Here is a 21,820-nt window from a genome sequence, read left to right as displayed (position 1 = left end):
ACAACTGCTCATTTGGCTTTGTTGCAGCTACTGCTGTGCTCCATTCTGGTATCCACATGTTTAGAAAACAGCTGAAAAATTGTAAAAGACTCAGTGAATAACGAAAGAGTTAAAGAATGAGTTGTGTACACAATTCAGTCTATTTAATTTATGGAAAAGAACATTACAAATATTTTAATCACAGTTTAATCATCAACTTTCACAATTGCCATAACTCATCACTCCTAAATTCAGCAACCAAAAGTATATCAGGAATTAACTGATGGAAGATGAAGCTATGAAAATTCCTCTTAGAAATAAAAGACAAAGCAAGAGGGGAATAGCTGATCATTGGGATTACATACCCCATACCTTGTGACAGATCATCCCTCACTGGAAATCTTAAAGCAAGAAGAAGCGCATCGTCTGAAAGCTATGCTCCAGATGAGCTGTAAAGTGAACTTTGTGTTGTAGGTCATCCTGGGGAATTATCATGATCTCTACAACACAAGAGCTGATCACATATGAATTTTCCAAACAATTCTCCTCAAACCTACCATTTAAAATTGAAAGACAGTAGAATTCTCAGAAATATGCATTTTTAATCTATTTTGCAGTTCCTGTGCTATCCCATGGACTCACAGTAGCTCCTTATGGTAACATCTTCATGTGTCTGATTTGCTGATTACTACTGGAGGGCTTTCTTGGAACCAGCAGACATCAACGTTACAATTCAATACTTGATTCGACTCCAACTCATCTGAAAAGGTTGGGGCAAAAGAAAATGGTGAACTGACATATGTCTTTAAAATGGACTTCTGACCAGTCTTTGATATGTTTTGAGAGCACATGAAACAAGGTTTCAAAAGTACAGTGGGCTACTTCCTCTGAAGAAGGAAGAGCTGAGTGGTTCCTCACAATAAGCGAGTCCACAGTCCACAGCCGGTCATGGCGCTACGCCTTGAACTTCAGCAGTTAGCCCCAACAACCTCTGAGCTGCCACATCCTGCTTTATAGAGGCTGGCCACAAGTCTGCATAACACTGTACGGTGGAGCTTGGTGCTTGTGGGAGTTGGCTCTTCATAGTTTGCCCCTTAAATATTTACAAACATTATGTATAACTCACAAATTCTAAAGAAGTTACTGAAAAATCTTATCTCTGACTGCTTCATTGACACAGTCATTCAAAGTTGAACGTGTTCTTAAGTTCAAATGGAAATAACTTGGAAATGATGGTCTCTTTAAAATATGAAAGGCAAAGCAGGTCATGATAAATTCCACAGGAAGATAAATTTTCATAGAAAGGGTTGTCCTATTCAAACTCCAGACTAGCGAAGAAAAACAGAGGTAAGGTCTGGCAGAGAGATGATAAGAAAGATCATGTTATCTTCTCAAAGGCATGCATGATGTCCAGGAAAAAAAAAAACAACAACAAAGCTCTGGGACAGCCCTTACATTATAGTCTAACTTCACGAGGGGGACTCAGGGTGCCAAGTGTATTTATTGTTGTATCTTATCTATTATATTCCTTAATGTGTTGATGAAAATACTCATTTCATTTTGAGCCCGAGAAAATGCTATAGATGCTTATCAAACCTTATCAACAATTGCTCCTGTCCTTAACTATGGTTGTTCTAGAGAAGGGGTGAATAAGCTACCATGCATGAAGAAAAGGGCTCATCAGCAGTCCTTCACAGGTGGACCACCTCTGAGAAAGAGACCCGGAAAGGAGCATAGACATAGCAATTCCAGCTGTGCAATGCCTGGATTCAAGACAGTCAAGAGCCAAAAGACATGCAGAAGAAAAGGAGTAGGTATGTACGTATCCTCCACAAGTACCATAAGGGCACTGCCAAGACAATGTTTCAGTTTCACTGTCATGGATTGGAGGGTTTCTTCTCTGCTATGGTAGTCCCATGTCCCAGCCACAGTTTGCACTTTCTTAGGTCTGATTATCTGCTGAAGTAACTCAACTGAGCATTTGTCTTCAGGTTGCTGCTGAAAACAAGAGACTAAAGCTATCATATAATTGCAATCAATCAAAAATAATTCTCAGGATTATTACTTCTAAAAGGATGTATTAAGATGTATTATTACATCTAAGAGGATGATTGAAGAACTTAATCAAGGCCTGGCTTGCAGGAAAAATGATTTAGAAAACAAGACTAACTGCTTTGTTTCCATGTGTTGTTGGGATAGTGGTGTCTTTAGAGACAGCCTTTTTATGAGGCGTAGATTCAGTAATATGAACCCTGCTCACAGTAGGAAAATGAGAATGGTCAAACAGTGAACCAGGCTTCCTAGTGAGGTGGTTGGTCGATGCCCCAAGCATCAGTGTTCAAAAGGCATTTGGATAGTGCCTCAGTGATATGCTTTAACTTTTGGTTAGCCCTAAAGTGGTGAAGCAGATGGACAAGATAACCTTTGAAGCTCCCTTCCCACTGAACTATTCTTTTCTAATACGTACATTATTCACCACTATTGTACAACACGTATGTACAGACTAAAACCCCAAGGGTAGAGGTTTCATGTACGCATGCAGTGTTTTGCATTAAAGCCTCCTTAGACAGTGCAAACAAATGGGAAGGTACAGAGTGTAGGAGTAACGGTTGATCACCTCTTGCCCTTCCAGTTCAAGATCATCCATCATATATTTTTCTTTTAAAAAGAGCACATATGTATCAATAGGCACATATATGCCTATACAATTTTTTTTTCTTGGCTTTTTCTTCTTAGCATGTTAAATGCCTGCTACTCAATCACTGAGATTGGTTTGTTGTGAAAGACCTGGCAGATATTTCTGTAACCTGAAGAGGGAGATCTCCTGAAGGAAACACATAGCTTTAAGTGTCACTCAGGACTTTACCCAAGACAACAGCATGGTACACGGCCACCACTAATGGCTTTCCAGTAGGCTTTGACCTCAACACTATAAGGCCACATCGGCCATGGAAAGAGCCACTTCAGCAGTCAGGAAACTCTCACTGGGTAGGGGACAATTCCTTACTAACAGCAAAGGGACGGGAAGATGTCTTACAGTGAGACACTCAGGATAGCAGTCCCATCTTATAGTGATGCTTCTGCTGTGTTTTCAGAGAGGAGGAAGAGCTATATTCTTTTCTAATTGACCTCAAGGCCCAATATCACAAAAGATGACCACGAGCAGAACTCTTCCCCAAGTTTTCTCAGAGTTCCTCTCCCTCCTCTTGCTGTGAAAGCAAAAAAGAAAACTCCATATTTTGTATCTGCTGTACATCCTCTGATAGTTAAAGGGAATTAAGTGCCATTTCGGCAAATGGCAAATACAGCAGTCAGCAAAAAAAAGAAGCTTGCATCTTTATATAAAGCTTCATTTAATGTCCTTTGAAATCAACGTAAAGCCTTGCATTGACGTCAGTGAGCTTTCAGTCAGACTTGTACCACTGTAAATATAAATTCAATCTTTCCAGTAGCAGAATTCATGTAATAAACCACATTTTTGATGTACTGAACAGTGCAATCAGACTTTCCTTTGATCACCCACAGCAATCTCCTTCTGTGGGTTTTAAAGTGTATTACAAAGGGCACCAAGCATCATCAGCCTCAATTTACAAGCAAGAAAGAAGAGGCAGAGGGAGACAAAATGATTAGCAAAGCTGCATAATACGTCAGCAGAGAGATGAGAATATAGCACACACTTCCCAATACAAAACCAGGGTCTTATCTAAGAAGTCATACTAATAGAGGATCTAGTTTATTACTCAGATATCAAAACAAACCTCTGTTTTTCTTCCCAGGCAGAGCTTTCAGAGGGAACGAGCTCCAAAAGTTTCAGAAAGGAATCCCAGTTGATACGGAGGTTAAAAAAAGAAAAAGTACTAACCAAGAACAAACAAAAAGAAGTAATAAACAAAAATAAAATGGTGCAAAGTACCTGTAACAATCCCATGTGGCCTCTACATTACTTAAAACCAGGCTTAGGTCCATAGTGAAATTTCATACGTGAGCCTTACTGTTAACTGGTCAAAGGCTCATGGAAGCTATAATTTGGGTATCTTCTGGTTCCTTTCTCCTCCTTGGGGAGGGCTCCCTGAATGGACAACACCTTCTGCTGCATACCCTTATGGCCCCTTCCTGTTGATCAGGTTGTGTCCATACCTCATGGCAAGTTCTCCCAAGAGGAGGTGGCTCCAGTTCCAACCAGTTGGCATTGCAGGGCAGCCGTGGCCCAAATTTCCAGAGGTTAACTAGAAATCAGAGCAGTCAATGGCACTGTGAACAGCTCCATGCCTTGCTGTGGGGTCAGCCACCCCATGTTCAGCCTCACCAGCAGTTATTGCTGCCTCTGTAGGCTTGCCTATGTGTTGGTCTATCCTTTGGGTACCAAAAGCCTACCTATGGGATAGTCAGCTATGGTGCTGTGTCACACCCCACTTCAAGGACTGCTGGAACCCTACATACCCTCAGAGTGGGAGCAAAAATAAGGAATTAATTAATTAAAAAAATAAAAATCCAGCCTCATGGCTGAGATTCTTCATGTTTCTATGGTCAGATACAATACCATGTGCTGATCTCAGGATGCATGGGTAGAAAAAGGAGGAAAGTCTGATCAGTTCATATTACGTCAAGCAATCACGTAATTGCTCAGCTTAAAATAAAATAAAAACAGACTAGTACAAATAAAACACTTATCTAATATTTTACACATCATTTCCCCTGCTCAGAATCTGCAGCAGTGTCTTACGCTGGTGTTAGCCTTTACAATTAGTTTGATTTCCCTGAATTTCAATGGACAACATATTGGCTGCCATAAATCCTCATAATTTATGCAGAGAAAAGCCTGATTAATTAATTTTTTTTTTTTTTTTTTTTTTTTTTTTTAAGTACAGAAGTGGAAGGGAAAGCGGAGATACAGAAGCACTCCAAGAAATCAGTAAGGAAATGCTATTTTTAATATTAAAAAAATGGCTCACAGCGTAGCGCTCAAAGTCAGAAGGACTTAAAAACTGTTTTGTTTCTGCTATCAGAGCAGTCACAGCTAGGAAAGCTAGAGAGCCCACTGCTTCTTGTGCATCAGAAACAAGCCTATTTATGTAAGCTGCCAAGTGTTAATATATAAAAAATCGCAGCATGCATAGTTTGTAAACAGGCAGACAATGCCAGAGAGTCGGTAATATAAACACACACACACACACACCATCTCCTCTGTGAGGGGAATGGGAAATGCAGCATGCTGAGCTACCTGAGCTTCGCATGAAGAAATGCCTTCACCAGTCAAATCCGAAACTGCCAGATAAAAGTTCTCTCAGGCGCACCCTTGTACATCAGCGTGACATTCCGTGGCAGGCTGGGTTAGTCTCAAGTGCTTGCTCTTACCTGTTTCTGCCACGTCATTCTACATTGTCCTTCCACCCCTTCGTCCAGCCCCAGGAGCAAGATGGCTGCTTCATGGAAGTGTGCCATGTGTGAGGCCTAGACGAGCGAGAGGCCTTTGCCTGGATGAGCTTCTGGGTTAACGCCTTTCTGCCTGTCCTCGCCTGGTGGTCAGTGCTACACCCCTCTTATCACCTCATGCTTTCCAGTCATTTTCTACTGCCTTCCAGCAGGGGTACTGGTTCTGCCCGTGGACATGGGGCACTGCTACGTTATTCACATTTCCTTTTAATATTGCACACACAGACACAGCAGTGCATTTTTCTGTGTCACGATACATATACCACATGGCCAAGCTACCATTAACGCCCCTTGTCTCCAGCAATTCCCTAGGGTGCTGTTATGTTTAAACTTACAATCCAGCTCTTCTCCTTAGATATTTCCCATTCATCTAGAGGACCACAAGCAACAGCTTTTCCCTGTCAGAAGAATGTCTTGGCCTATATTCTGTTTTTACCAAGAAATTTCATTGGGGAAAAACCCTTAACATCCTACTGACATTTTGTTTTCTTACCCCCTGCTATCCCATCGTATTATAATTGGAAACTTCTCCAGCCACTGCCACTGTCCCACCGATCCTACAGAGCTGCACCTGAAACCATGTGGGCTCCTTCTCTAGCATCAGTGGCCAAGAGGAGAGGACACAAAGCTCCTGCTGTGACAGGCACGATATGCCCACTGCAATTTCCTTTCCTGAAGGTGCATATGAACATTTGGCTGCCCTTCATTTTAGGTTTTTGAGATGTTCCTCTCCCCAGAGGAGGTCAAAAACAGCTTGGAGACCTGGCTGGCAGCTTCACTGGCAGATGGCATCTAAGATAAATCAAGCTGACCGGGTCTTTCCTAAGGATATCAAAACCTTAAATTGTTTTAGAGTATGTTGAGCTACAGCTGGTTAACAAAGTCTGGGGAGCAGGGGTGAGTCCCTTTTGTTGCTGGGTGGTGGTGATAGGGCTTGTTCACACGTCACGGATGAAAAGTTTTTCCATTAAAAAAAAAAAAAAAAGCATCTGTATTTATTTGCAACAACACTTCCATAAGAGCTGCCTGAAGCGATATTAGGACTATGTCTACATGGAATTCGCTAATCATACCTAAAACACATATTTACTTCTCCTGAGAGTCGTTAACAGGGCCGGGGACAGATGGGGCTGAGACTGCACTCCTTTATGGCTAGGTGGGAAAGTGAGCTCTGCCTCCTCGAAAGGCTTGAGAGCCACTGCCATAACGGACTGTGATTTAATTTTAGGAAAAACTGTATCCCCTTAGTAAATGTACTTGGACTAGATTTTATGTAAGTAAACACAGAAAAACCTCACTCATTCTTATGTCACTAATCCACACACCTCATAATTTGCACAGGGTGGGGGGAGGAGAGGAAAATCAGCACACCATTGCTTTCCAGCCAAAATGTAGCACCAATTTCTCACTGTTAAGATTTCTTCTATTAATTTTCTACACTACAACAGTGTTTACTAATATACACAAAGCCACACGTTGACCCTTGTAAGTATTTGTTGCCTTTGATCTTCATTATCTACTGTGTATAACTAGATGCCTATATACAGGCAGACATAGAGGCACAGCCTTTTTTGTCAAACTATATTTTAATTGTCATAATTAAATTAAACAACACCATGCCTTTTTTCCTGTATTGTTGAAGCTCAAATATTTTTGCAAATCAGCACATAGTGTCTCAGCATATTTTAAGAATAAGGTCTTTCTTTGCATCCTTGTGCATTCACTACTCTTGAAAAGACAGTACTGCCATTCCCTCTATCCACAAACATTTCAGAAGCATCAAGTAATTCAGTCACTGCTTTCTCACAGCTGCCGCCTTACCAACTGTGAGAGCATACTTTTATATAAGAAAGAGGAGTCTTTGAGGAGGTAAGGGAGTCTGAATGCACAAAAGTGCAGGGTCTCTTGATCAGCAAGAATACACACACACACAGCCCCACATAACCCCCCAGATGTCAGATCAACTGAGTCATACGCAGGCACTTGGTAAGCTTCCACTTCATGAAGCAATGGATGTGCTTTAATCATCCATTGGCAGCACCCAAAAGAGTGTCTGCATAAGCAGAAAAAAAAAAAAAATTAATTAGTTGCTAAACCTTTCCCAGGAACCACATTACCCGCAGACTTAATGATCTCATCTGCTGGTTGCTGGCTTTTTGGGTTCTTCTTAGCAACTTCAGATTCTGGGAACATTGCTTTTTTCATACACAGGCACATAATCTTCAAGGCCAAGTGGTAACATCCACCGAGTTCAAAGCTACTGTTCCACGAGTATACCATCATGTTACAAAAAAACTCTCAGCAACCACAAATGTCTCATTCCTCCTTGATGTGGAGACTTCAAGACTTCATTTCTTCCTTGCCATCAGTAGTCCTAAACAAACATACCCACTAAACAAGCCAAAACAGAAATACCTACCGCCAGGTTTCCAAATGCCCCTGACCCTGGAAATTTTGCTGCTGGGGGTGCATTATGGGAAGAAGAGAAATGTTAGGGCAGTCCTGACATCACTGCCCCATCACTTGTATGTGTGTGGTAGGAGAGTCTCTCTGCCTATTCAGCAAAGTCAATGGCAGAAATTTTGCTGTGGCAGTCTCCTGCACCTGGACACTCCTCCCACCAACACCTGCCTTGCCCTACCCACACTTCTGCTGCAGCCCCAGCAGGAAATGGCTTGTGCTGTCAGTCCTGATGGGTCCTCATCAGAGCAGCAATTTCGCATGATGCAGACATCGGTGTACTCACACCATTGGGCCAGAGGCAACCATGGCATTTCAGCTGGCAGTAGCACAGTCCCACCCCTCTCATGATTGCCCAGGGACAGATGTGGAGAAAGGACTTGGCTCTGCTTACTATCCAGCAAGCTACTTTTTAAAAATTTCTTTTAATTCAAGATATTTACTTCAATCCTTTCTCAGCCCAAATTGTATGCCACTCAAAAACTCTACCCAGCCCTGCCTGGAGGCAATTACTATGGTCTGGGTCTGTTTCAGCATTTATGAAAAGGCTTCTATAGATTCTGGCAGCAGATTTGTTTGTTATTTTTGTATAACATTCATAGACTGCAAACGATCACTGAGGGTGAGAGTGTTATTGCCAAAGAATTTCCTCCAGGTTGGCTGCAGCATTGTATTACTTTAAAATAAGTAAAAGGAAAGGTAGCTCAGTTTCCCTGCCCACGCACACAGGTTATGAACAAAAATGTCTTTAAATGAAAACTATGCAGATCAATCCTGCACTCATTAAATTGCTTACATATTATTATTATTTATCTATATATTTACATAACAGAAAACTGCAGACCCTAGCCTACAACTGGGTTTTCCTGATGCTGAAATTCATTCACAAGTAACTGATGCATTTCACACATGCCACAGGTAACTTTCAGCTTTTGGAAAATACCTGTCTGGATTGGATTTGAGTAAGTGATCTGACAATGCAAACGGGGCTCATCCCATCACCCTTTTGCTGAGCCATTGGATTGCCAGAAGCTACAGAGTTAACACTCAAAGCCAAATTATTTTCCCAAGTACGAGTTTAAAGACCATGCTGTTCAGTAGGAAGGGAGAAGAACACAGGAATGTGGTGCTTCAGGGATTAAATTTGTCAGGCCATAGTAGCTTAGAAACAAAGAATGATGTTTATTTCTTTGCAATTTAGAAGTTAAGTTATTCATTGAAACTTCAAAACCCAGTGTTACTATCCGGATTGCAACGTAGTAAGGATATGAAAGCGTCAACACAATTAAGGTAAAAATGATGGAAGCGTATTAATAAAATAATTGCATTAAATAATTATCCCCTTCTTTGGATTAAAAAAAAAATCCTTTAAAGAATTACCAAATAAGCTTGAAATAAAATGAGTCAATCAGCCAGCAAGTATGCAGTTAGGATGACAGAAAGCAGGCTAGCTAATTGTGGAAGGTTATTGCTGTGGGATTCAACCTCAGGGTTAGCCAAGGAGAAGATGATGAAGGATTAGAGCTGAGCAAGAGCAGAATAAACAGTGTGAACCTACCAGCAGTGGGGAAAATAATGCTGTTGGTGGATCGAGGTGAGTCAGATTGCAAGCATGACCCACTGTCCGCACTACTCATGGAGACATGGACTAAGTAAGCAAGTGATTAAAAAAATGGTGCTAAACACGACAAAACTTGAAACCTAGATTTATAAGTAATTACTTCTAAACAGGTACACAAATTTTGGCTTGGACTGCCAAAATTAGTGAGTAATTTTAAAAGCATGGGTACAGAGAGACAGACTTATTTTGTAATCACTCCAACACTGTCGTTTTGATAACTAGACTGGAATTTGAACTTCTGCTTATTTATTTTCTGGGTTAGAGTGGAACTGATAAGAAAGAAAGAAAAAAAAAGATCATCTTTTCTGAGAAATACTGCCTTTGGTCTGGAACAGGGTAATCAAGTGTGCAGAACTTAATAAGAAGGCAGGAAGTGGGGGGATATCTAGAAAAAGAAAAAAGAAAAAAGGCATTTTTCTTTACAAATTATCTCCAAGTTTCCTTTTCCAGAACAAAATCAGAACTTGAGAAGAGGGGCAACAGGAACCAGGTGTGTGGACCCCAATGCCCTGAGAGCTTCAGCTTCAAGTATTTGAGAGCTTCAAGGCTTTTGAGAGGAGCAGGTTTAGAGGTTTTTACTTTGTAGGAGCTTAGGGGCTTTGGGCACTTCTGACTCAAGACACTATTAAAAAAAGAAAGGAAGATAAGACGTTTAAAAGGAAATTTTCAAATTCATCAGACACCTGGACTTTGGTAGAGGATGTGGAGCTAAAAATATGAAAATACCACCCTGTCTCACTAGATGGTCAGTCTTGGAGGGTTGAGGATGCCCATGCTCCCATCACTGGCTCACCAGCCCAACAGGTGGGAAATCTCATCCTTCATTTTCCTAGTGTCTGTAATTACATTTGTTCAACTATGCCACATTAAATATTCAGACAAGCTCTAAGTGGGGTTTTCCAAGCAACTATATGCATCTTTTTTGAGACTAGTGTCAAAAACATGCAGAAAATTCCATGTCACAAAGATTTTTCTTTCACTTTCTAAAAAGTTATTCAAATTGCTATTGCAAGGACAGGTTTGAGGAAATTAGATTGCTAATACTGTGATCATGGGTCTGCAAAAGTTGATAGCAACTTTCAAGATCATGCTATAGACCTCAATAAAATAATTCAGAGGAGAAAATTGTAGCTTCATCCATGCAAAACCATAACTGGGTGTGTATACTTCTAATAAACCAGACATCGTATTCTGAAATTTACATTTTAACAGAGAAATGTTGCTGAAAAATTATTTTAAATTATGCCTTTTACCTCATCAGTGAAATGAAACAAATTCCTTGGTAACAACATGCACATGCTCTTTAAAGAAATAAAAGGTAAATTGCCAACTAAAGAATATATATGTCAATTATCAAGATATTAAAGTCCCTTTGGGGCATATTTCGCTTGCTTCTAAACAGGAGTAGTTTGATCATAATTACTAACAATTTTGTTATTTTCAACACATTTCAGGTAGTTTTCTTATATTGCATTGCAGGGTTTTGTACCAGCTTTTGCTGCCTGTTCCCTTTTATCACAGAAAAACCAGCTTCAAAATATTGCTTTCTTCTTTTCTTTTTTTTTTTTTTTTTTTTTTTTTTGACTATGCTAAACACCAGGCTTCCTTTAATTTAGCACTAATCATCTTTGGTGAATACCTAAACCCTTTTGTTACATTTCTGAATGACCCAGGATCATTATGGACAAAGGCATGGGGGTCATAAAGCTGAAGGAAAACAGGAACATCTTTCCCAAAGATAGATTAAATGCTCCAAATTATAAAATCTGTGTGTTACACCTTTATCACTAGCCTGATTTAGGCACACCTTGATTTCCTGCTTGCAATAGGAAAAATCAAACTCAGAAAGAGCATGACAATTTGGGCACAGGGTTGTTGGCACAGCTGAGTGCTAGGAAAGCTGAGCCGAACAAGTCAGTAACAGGCAATATGAGGTCCTTGTTTTCCATGAACACAAATTTTGATGTTCCCTACTTCTTGAATTGCTCTTTGGCACTTCAGAGCACTACATTGACTTCAGTAGCATTACATTGTTTCACAAACATATTAATGTTCTTGATCTTGTTAATAAGCATTCCTACCCCACTACCACATGTAGTGTCAAGTGCTCTTCAAGCACTTTCAGGACAAATCCAGAGATGTGCATGAGCATTTGCGCTTTAGGGCACAGCTCCTCCTTGAGGACCCCAACCTAACTTGTCCCATCCGCACTTTGTGCAAGGAGCACTGAGCCCTGAAACATAAGCAATTCGTTCTCTTCATTTTATAGGAGAGGATGCTGAGGATGAGAGTTAAGATCTCATTTGAGCACGTAAATGTCTGCCAGCCCAGAAAAAGAAACAGCAACAAGGAAACTTCCCCTAACATGGGTGTCAATGTGAGATCCCAGACCAGGGAGAGCAGTCCCTGCTGCAACCTCCACGCTGGCTGGTGGCTACGATGGGCTCCAGGGAAGGAGCTGATGTCCCTCAGATCAGGAACATGGAATTGCTACAGCCACAACACTGTCCTCAGAGGCATGGTTTGTTTCTTCTTGGTGTTGGCTTGGAGCTGATGGTTTCCAGGGGTCCCAGCTGAGCTGGACCCTCACATGCGGATCCAACACTGAACACCCAGACCAAAGACACGTCAGGAGTCCATAGTAAAGTCAGGAGGAAAAGAGAAGTCACATTTCCCAAGGTTCTTTTATGTCCTTCTCTTACTACTTTGAGGTTATCAAGCGAAGGCCTTTGCCAGTAGGCATACTTGAATACTTCTAGCCCAAGTAGTCATAAGGGGATCAGGCAAACAAACATTTGGAAGAAAAGAAATACCGGCATAGAGTTTGTTATTAGAAATTGTCATTTAGGAGGGCTCTGCCTACAATGCCCTCTAATACTAGGAGGCTGAGGAAAGTGGTACTTTTGGTGAGCCTGAAAATCTGGGAAGCTTATAGAAGTCAATATTTTTGAAGATCTCTCATAAATACAAGAATATGTCATTATTTTCTATAAACAGAATTTCATCTTCATGTTAAGACCCAGTCCAGGGAAACACATCCATTTGGTTTCCCTTTGCAACCACATAGTCTTAGTGGAGCAAATACATTGTCAACACCTACCCTCCAGGCACAGACACAGCAGTCTCACCAAGCACTGTCAGCCATGGGCATGTACATTTCCATCTCACAGCAAGAGTACAGACTTCCTTTATCCCCAGTCTATACCACAGAACAAACTGCCCAAAGACAAGCTCTACAGACGGAACATAGGAGCTTCCCTCTCTCTCCCACCAAGGTTAGGCTGGGCCTTAGTTGGCTCCAACTATGAGTGCACTCCTGGGTGCTATTCCACCCGGAATAGCATCAGACCCATTTCAGAATGTCAGCACACCCCTTTCTGACATCATTAACAGATGTCTGTGCACCAGTGATCCCACCACTGACCCACAATCCCCACCCCTACCCCCAATACCAACCCATGGGGAGGCCCCTCCACAGGGCACTTCAAAATCCATATAACAAACAAGGCAATTAGGAAAAGCTCCTCTCTCCACTCACATTTCCAGTTTGCAATGTTTGCTATCTGAGATTATTATCCATTGGGAAATACTGTCATTCCCTATTGGAAGAAACACCATCATTTCAAAAACTGCCTGCACCAAGCCATTTCAAAAATGGTTCACTTACAAAACCGAAAAGTTTTGACAAGAGTCAGCAGCAACTTTATGTCATTTTCAATACACATTCAGAACATTAAGTCCTTCTTTGGAATGAAGAATTGAAGGGTTTCATTGCTGAAAAGGTCAAATTGAAACACTCTGACCTTATCAAAAGGGCTTCTTTCCAGTTATTTTCTAAACAAAACTTTATTAGAATTATACATTCCACGCAATGCTTTGCTGTTAATGAATCATTTTCCTAATGAAAATGAAATGATTTTCCTTTTTGCTAAAGAAAGAAAGAAAAAAAAGTCATTCCAAAATTTTTCATCAGATCAAGTTAAAAGACAATTATCTATGAACACAAGGAAAACAGAGTAAATCAGCCTCAGCTGGGCACAAAGTGGCGTTTAGCCTTGACACCCACCCAGTATGGAAAATTTTAGCCCCAAATAGCTGAAGTTCAGCAAAATTATAAGGAACTGAAACTTGACCCTTCTCTTGGTAAGTGCAAGAAAACCACAATAAGACTGACACAGTCAGCAGAATTGTGACAAAGTGCCCATGGCCTCTCCTTGGGGCAACAGAAGTTAACCTTTGGGACAAAAGGGTTGCAAGGAGGACAAGATGGTGGGCAAAGCTGCTGATGGGTTGGAGCTCCAGCCTTGTCTTGCTTCGGTCACCAGGGATACAGCTAATCCTGTCCCTCGCTGCGTGGCTGGAGACTCCAGGAGAATCTCAAATCCGTGGATGGGCACAGTCTCCAGAGCCTTCTGCAGGTATCATATCATCTACAGGACTCAGGGAGACATCATTATTTTTTTCCCCAGCTCTACTACCGAGATAATGAGAGGCAGCTGTGTCTGAGTATTGATTTGGTCTAGATAAACACCAGCACACCACTTTATTTCAGGCCTCTGCATTGATCTTCAGGGTCACACAGCTCTCCCCACTGCAGACAGAGAGGGGCTAGGGTGGAATTTTGGCTGTGTAAACTCCCTTCCCATCTGGGTCATCTGTCTGAAACAGACCAGTGCTACCAAAGAGATGCGTGAAGGAAGATTATTGCTTTGCTGCAGCCCAAGTCTGAGCACCCATTTTTTTCCCTGGTCAGCAGCTCATCCTGAAAGATCCAACTATCGATTGCCAGAGGTGGTGTTCCTGACTCCCCAACACGCAGCAGGGATCCTGGGATATACCTCAAACCCAGATGAGCTTTTTCTCACTTTCGCATCCAGTTTCCCCGTATGTACCATCCTCTCCTTCTCAGCACCTCCCCCCACACAGTACTTTTCAGCAAGATGGTTATGCCTTTTCCACCCTCCAATCATTAAAAGTCTTGATGTTTTTCACCTTAAAGGTGAAAAGGAAGCAAAGAGGAATACCATCTCCAGCTGAAATGGAAAGGAGAATTTTAATAGTCAGAACATTGCTATTCCGTGGATGTAGGCTGTGTTCCTGTAGTGCTCCTGAAAGCATCTGGCAGCCAGAAATGTAGGCTCAGAGAGGCTAAAGAGGCAAAAATACTATAGGATATCTCCTTGGAATCTCACAATAATCCAGAAATCCTTTTGCCCAGTTTCTCCATACATGACCCTTGCTCTGACCGATTGCAGTAAGTCACAGTTCCTCTGCTTCCTCATGCAACATGTGTGGTCATCTTAGTGAAAGCAAGGCAAAGGTAGCAGGAGTTTATTTACTTAATATCTCAGTAATTTATCAAGCCATATCCAACCCAGTCATCCTGGGAATTCATCTGAGAGGGACACAAGAACCAGAGTAGCCTGTATTCTAACTTGCAAGGAGCAGCTCTTCCCAAGTTGGTGAGTGGAAAAGGGCCCAGCTCTGCAGAAGATTGTGCTGAGCTGGGCTGGTGTGTATCAAGTACCTGCAGCTGGCTGTGAGCATTTAGCTGGCATATTCCCACCAAGTCAGGGTGTGCTATAAGATACTGCTGTCTAGCCTGAGCACTTACACCCAACAGGCTGTGTGCCATTAAAATGGGAAAACAGACAAGGAAACATTCCCAGCGTTCAGCAGGCATGTCCCAGAAACCAGACTCCTGCCTACACAATACTTAGTGTATTTTTTTTGTGTGATTTGTGTGCCATATGGGTGCAGGAGACTAAATAGCCATTTAGCAGCCAAAACATCAGCACCATCGCACCTGTATTGGCCCTGTCCCTGTGCTCCCTGTCCTTGCACAGCTTCCCTCCACCACATAGGACCCACTGCTTTGACATATAATACATGACACAGCCTCTGCTCCAAGCAGGAACTCTTTACTGGATGCAAGGGGGAACAAGACTACTGACGATAAGTCGGTCCTACCTGACCAACCTCATCTCCTTCTACGACTGGGTGACCCATCTGGTGGATGAGGGAAAGCCTGTTGATGTAGTCTGCCTAGACTTCAGCAAGGCCTTTGACACGGTCTCCCACAGTATTCTCCTGGAGAAGCTGGCAGCCCATGGCTTGGACAGGTACACTCTGTGCTGGGTTAAAAACTAGCTGGACGGCCGGGCCCAGAGAGTGGTGGTGAACGGAGTGAAATCCAGCTGGTGACCAGTCACCAGTGATGTTCCCCAGGGGTCAGTGTTGGGGTCCATCCTCTTTAATACCTTCATTGATGATTTGGATGAGGGAATTGAGTGCACCCTCAGTAAGTTTGCAGACACCAAGCTGGAGGAAAGTGTCGATCTGCCGGAGGGTAGGAAGGCCCTGCAGAGGGACCTGGACAGGTTGGGTCGATGGGCAGAGGCCAATGGGATGAGGTTCAACATGGCCAAGTGCCGGGTCCTGCACTTTGGCCACACTAACTCCATGCAGCGCTACAGGCTTGGGGCAGAGTGGCTGGAAAGCTGTGCACAGGAAAAGGATCTGGGGGTGCTGATTGATGCTCGCCTGAACATGAGCCGGCAGTGTGCCCAGGTGGCCAAGAAGGCCAACGGCATCCTGGCTTGTGTCAGGAATGGTGCAGCCAGCAGGACCAGGGAGGTGATTGTCCCCCTGTACTCTGCTCTGGTGAGGCCGCACCTCGAGTGCTGTGTTCAGTTTTGGACCCCTCACTACAAGAAGGACATCGAGGCCCTGGAGCGTGTCCAGAGAAGGGCTACGAAGCTGGTGAGGGGCCTGGAGCACAAGTCCTGTGAGGAGCGGCTGAGGGAACTGGGGTCGTTTGGTCTGGAGGAGGCTCAGGGGAGACCCCATTGCTCTCTGCAACTACCTGAAAGGAAGGTGTGGGGAGCTGGGGGTCGGCCTCTTCTCACAGGTGACTAGTGATAGGACTAGCGGGAATGGCCTCAAGTTGCACCAGGGGAGGTTCAGGTTGGAATTGAGGAGACATTTCTTCTCAGAAAGAGCAGTCAGGCACTGGAACGGGTTGCCCAGGGAGGTGGTGGAGTCACCGTCCCTGGGGGTGTTCCAGGAGAGGTTGGACGTGGTGCTTAGGGAAATGTTTTAGTGGGTGATGCTGGTGGTAGGGGGATGGTTGGACCAGATGATCTTGGAGGTCTTTTCCAACCTTAACGGTTCTATGATTCTTTCAGAGTCCCCATCTGACCCACCCTCTGCTCTCTCTGCTGGGTAGCACCTCGCTCTGGATTTCTATTGTGAGGATTTCAGGAGGATGGCAACAGTACTGAGTGTTGTTAAAGAGTCAGGTTCTGTTTTCAGGAGAAACTCACAGTCTCCTGAAAGAAAATTCCTGCAAGCGCAGTTTTGACTGCAGTCATTGAGGTCAACAAGAAAACAGAATTTGCTCATTAGCAGTGCTAGCTGCAGCCTCCGGAAACACTTTTTGAATGTGCCCAATAAGAAAGGAAATAAGGAAAAGAGAAGAGAACGACAGCACACGCCCTTTGCACAGCAGCTCTCCCTGAGTTACATCCCTGGCTCTGAAGCCGAGGCCGGAGCAGGTGCAAGGCCCTGCCAGCTGCGGTGCCGCCTGACAGGTGCTGACGCTGCGCAGCTGACGGTGGCTGTCAGCCTGGCCAGCAGCAGCCTGGCCTCCCTCCGAGCAATGAAAGCTCTCGGCCCGACCGGTCCCAGCAGGACCACCTGTCTTGCCCATGGTGGGACCTGCCAGGCCTGCACCCTTGCACAGCCACGCAGCCCAAACTGAGGGTGCACCACACACGCCCCCCAGCCATCTCCCAGAACAGCGCAAAGCCCTGCAGGTCCCGGGCCGTCGCCGCTGTACAAAGCCAGCCTGTCAGGCAAAGTCCCTGACGGGCGGCACTGGAAGTTCATCTTTTCCAAATACGTCGAAAACAGAAGCCCAGGGCTGGATGTAGGTTTGCTGAGATCAGGGCTATTCTGGTGCAGACAAGCTATGTGCTGCTGATAGGGAGGATTAATGAGTCAGGCCGCCCATCCGTTGCAATTAGAAACAACTCTACAACTATTTTGGTGCCATTTCTCTCCAGAGAGCTTGGGTTGCTTATCAGCCCCTTCCCCTTATATATCTCCATGTAATCGTTGCTACGTTAAATATAGGGTGGCAAACTGGCAGCAGCACCATTTGCACACACTGCTGCATTTAGAGCCAAGGTGCAAAGGACCATTTGCTAGTGCCCACTCAGTGGTAAAAGGGGTTTAGAGAAAGGCACTAATAAAACTTCAGTGTCACTTAGTTGAAGCTAAAATTTTTCAGTGCATATGGGAGAGCCAAGCACATCGGGGACCTAGTTTGCCTTGGCTCCAGCGAGAAGGGCCTCAGCTTCTGAAACTTTAGCCAACTGCCACATTTTTGGCAACCAGCAGAAGTTTTAAGAAAAGTCTTGTGGCATTAGTACAGCAAAAGGAGTCCTAGCTCCTGGGCTCCATTCTTTACTTTGTTCTGTGACCAGACACATCTCTCACCTGCAAAACGGGAGGGACAATGTCTCTGTAAAGGATGAGGTCTCGCCTCCTGTTTCCACGGTGTTATTTACAAATGTGGGTGACACTTAGGGGCAGAGAATGACCCCTGAAGAAACCTAATGCCATTTATTGCAAACATACTAGGCTTTATACAGAGCTGTAAACATTTTATTTGCCTAGACTGGAAAAGGTTATGCAAATAAAACTGTGCACCAAATCCCCAACATGCCTCAAAAACGCAGAACAGCAACTGGGCTCTCACTGCAAGCTTTCCAAGATTTTTAGTGAGGTTACACAGGCAGGTTCGGTGGAGTCAGCTGGCAGCAGCAGACATCCAGTGCATGAGTTCCCATTTCAGACAGTGTCAGGGAGCCCAGACCAGAAGAGCCCACCCCAGTTTGGTTCCTCCAGCAGGACCAATACGTGAAGCATGGCTGGAGGCCAGAGCGTGACCTGGCTGTCACTGCAGCCCTCGCTACTCAAGGAGTGCAGCTAAACACCAAGGAGGGCTTGGAGAACCAGCCCAGGCAGCATGCTCCTCAGCACCTTTCTACCTCCTGCTGCAAATGAACCACAGCAACCTGCTATCAGTAACTGCAAAAGTCTGTTCTCAGTTGTCACAGCATTGTGAGACAGGGCAAAGCAATCCGAGGCAGATGCACAATACTGCACCTAAACTGCATACATTTAATAGAGCTTTCAGATGGATGTTACCGGGAACTGTTGGACATACCTTCAAAAACAAACAGCTCTAGGCAATTCCTCAGCCCAGCTGCCAATATCTCACCATTTTTCATTCCAGTGTCCTCTTCCATTACCACAATGGATTTTAACAAGTGACCAGAACATGTTCTCAGTGAAGCCCCTGCCTATGCCTCTGCTAGGCATTCTGTACCTGCATGTACCTCGGACCAGAGTGAGATCTTACAAACCCAGTGGCTCTCTATTCAGAGTCCTTGCACCACAGACAGACCTCTACCCATCCATATGATCCATCCACAGCAACTGACCGCGGTGTTCTACAACCTGATCTTCTTTAAATGCTCCACCAGCGCGTGCCAGAAGTGCAACTGGATATGAAAACCTCAAGTGCCAGACAGCTCCTTCACCTCTCCACGACAAATAAATCTTCATGATAAATCCATGCTCTCCTATGTCACATCTTATATATAGACAATCAAAGGAGCTAAGGTGCAGCAAGAAGTGTGAAGTCAAGGCATATGTGTCAAATTACATTTAACCTCTGGTTTAGTGCTTTCATCTGGCAGAAGTAGTTCACATTCACAATGTTTCAGCTTTACTCCCTGATACACATAAATTTCCTTAAGTGTTTCTGCACTGTACCAAATTTTCTCCATCAAAGATATAGCACCTGTTATCCCCAGGAACTAAAATTCTGTTGTTTTTCCTCGTCACCGAGATGAAACCAACCCTGAGGCGTGAGCTCGCTGGCTGTGTGCTCACAGGGACAAACTGTCAGCACCCAGGTACAAAATGAACAGGAGAGCCTGTCATGATGGAAGGTTTAGGCCTGACTAGATCCAAATAATTTAACAAAAGCTCAGAATTTGTGAGGCAGAGACCATACCTCTCTGTACTCCAGGCTATTTACTCCATTAAAATGCAAGGAGAAGATCAGCCACTGAGTCACCACCAGGTTTTCTGAGTCTTACGCTGGTTAAGTTGTGTTACAGCCCGTTTCACACCTGCCAGGCCTCCCCATCCTAGACAGCACAGACTGGAGAGAACAGCACGCTACTCAGCTGGTTATTGTAACGTGTAATTACAATGCCCACACAGCACCCCTTGCTTCTAGTAACAAGGCGGCTCCAAGCAGGAGGTCTTAGTCTCTGGCCTCTCTGGGAGAAATGCTTCCTGGACAATGCCCAAGTCAAACCAGGAGACCAACAGGGTACCTGAAAACATTCATGGATTGTTAAGAATGTCTCATACCTTTAAAATGACTGGTTTTAAATCTCTTTTCTCTGGTCTGATGAGCACCGGGGTTGGAAAAGATGCAGAAAACAAACAAATCAAGACAAGAAAGGAGCCTGCTGCTCCACCTCACACTCCACTGGAACAGGAGACGAACATAGGGAGAGGAAGTAGAAGAAAGCAACCACTCACCAGAAGCAGCGTCCAGCCGAGTAGACTGATTAAAATTGCACCCATCAGTAGGGCACGGAGAGGCTGGCAGCACCAGGGATCGCTCCTTGGAGCGCAACACAGGTTGAACCATATCCCTCCACTGCTGGCAGAACATTAAGTTGTGCTTGGGGGAAACCAAGGCCTCCAATTATCAGCTACCGATGTCAGGCTGTGCTGAAACCATTTGAAACCTGCTCACCCATCACCACCTCTGTGGTACCTACAGGAACAGCAGGCAAGCATGCCACAGGAAAGCAGACACCTGCTAATGATCCAGCCATCAGCCACTCGTTATCTTTGATTACCTCCTTAACTCAGTCAAGCAATAGCATGCTTTATTTTTGTCCTCCTTCCTGAATCAGCACCTTCATTTCCTGGGAGACTTTGCTGCTGGTAGTGCCCATGCCAAGAGCCAGCTCGACAGTGGCCAGTCAGGACTTGAGGCTGAGACACTCCCAGCCTCTTGGGCACGTTCCCACACCCCTCGTGGCTCCCATCTCTGTCCCATCAGCTCCTGGGAGTGCTTTTGGACACACCTGCCTACAACCAGTGGTTGGCAGACCTCGTGACCATACGGTAACAACACACTCCCTCTGCGATTGCTTCACCGTGAAGCCTTCATAGCCCACACCTGCCAAGTGAACGGGCGAGGGACCTCTGATTTGTTTTTCCCCAAAGGAAATTGAATACAAGAACAAGAAAACAGTAACAACGGGAACACTGATCTTGAATTTAGTCCTCCTTTATTTCCCTCAAGCTTAGGACAGCTGTGTCCCAGGTTGCATGCTCCAATTGCTGAGTATATAAGTATAAAAGATCTCCCTTGTGGAACTCCAGCATTATGCAGATCAGTAACGCAGGCAGCTAGGACCAAATTTTCAGCCAACCCTGCTGCTTTTTCCAGAAGGCCTCCCTTTCTCTAACTCAGAGCAGCAAAGAGCATTTCTAACCTCCTCTCTGCCAGCTACCGATGTGACTCAGGTGCACCCACACTACATGGAGAACAGCCGAAAAAGGTTGAGCCCAAGTGCAAGGGAAGGGGGAAGGAGACCATCTCTGCTAGGGGATGTCCTTCCTCCTGGGGCACACAGATTCCCAGACAATAAAAGGTGCTCCCTCTATCGAGCCACTCCTCAGCCCGAGCGGTCAGAGCCTGAGAGGTTTTGCTGCCTGGGCAATGCTTGCCACCAAGGGCATCTCAGCAAAGGGACCAACATTGGAAAGAAAAAAAAAATCAATTCCAGTAGAAAAATAATTTAATAAAGGGATAAGTTTCAAGAAAATATCTGTATAGTAACAACATTTTAAGTAAAATGTCCACAAAAATATACATGTCTAATGTGATTATACATAAGTTTTCTGACAGGTCCTGTTTTAAACTTGGTTCAGTCCACATTGGTTTTCATCTAGGAAAAACCTTCACATCTACCAGGCTTCCTGGGATATTATCAGTTTGCACAACAGAATCATACGAGAAATGTTTTCTAGCTCATTTTAGGCTCATACAAATAAACTTTGAGTTGGAAACAGTCGAGATCAGGTTATACCATATCATCAGCAAAAAAGTAAATAACAAACAAGGAAAGCAAAAGAAGTCAGCCACCTAAGGGACACTGTCGGGCAAGAAGCACCAGCTCTACAATATGCGCCACACATAACACTGACATAGCTGGAAAA

This window comes from Cygnus olor, chromosome 3 (assembly GCF_009769625.2).
Source record: "Cygnus olor isolate bCygOlo1 chromosome 3, bCygOlo1.pri.v2, whole genome shotgun sequence".
NCBI lineage: Eukaryota > Metazoa > Chordata > Aves > Anseriformes > Anatidae > Cygnus > Cygnus olor.
This window is presented reverse-complemented; position numbering follows the sequence as displayed.